Consider the following 708-nt stretch of genomic DNA (forward strand, 5'->3'; position numbering starts at 1 on the left):
ACCCCCACTACGACCCTCTGTCCACACTCCTTCCAGATTGATCTTTCCCAAAGGCACATCAGATATGCACCTCCTCTGCTTAAGACACCCGGAACATAACCCCAGCTCCGGGCAGGGTCTGCTGGGCCCCCGAGGGCCCGTCATGCCTGCCTCTCCCACCTCAGCCGCTCTCTCTCTCTCTCTCTCTCTCTCTCTCGTGTTGCTTTAGGCCTTTTAATCTCTTCAAGTGTGGCACGAAAAATTATAGTATTCTAAGTGGTACACACACACACACACACACACGATGTGTACTGAGAACCATGGAAGTACTACATTTAAAATTAAAATGGAATCCCTCCAGATGCTCCTAGAGATGCGTCCTCAGCTCAATGCCACCTCCTCCCGGTGACTGATGACTCACAGGACCATCCCTTTTCTCACATTTATTCAAGGAATACCCATGAGCACTTACCATGTCCCAAAGCACCTTTCTAGGCAGCGGAGCTAACAGGGCGAGTGAGTCCAGGCCTTGCCTCGTGGAGCTCACATTCTAGAAGGAGATCAACACACAACTAAAAGGAAAACACCACGAGCTCAGAGTGTAAAGTGCTGAATGCACAGGGCGCGGGGGGTGGGGAGGGGGAGCGGAGGGTGCCTGGATCTCGGCCCTGACTTCGTGCTCAGAGCGTCCCCTCTTCCCCCGCGGGGCTGCTCCGGGCCCTGCGCTGA

This window comes from Myotis davidii, unplaced genomic scaffold (assembly GCF_000327345.1).
Source record: "Myotis davidii unplaced genomic scaffold, ASM32734v1 scaffold249, whole genome shotgun sequence".
In the NCBI taxonomy this organism is placed as follows: Eukaryota; Metazoa; Chordata; class Mammalia; order Chiroptera; family Vespertilionidae; genus Myotis; species Myotis davidii.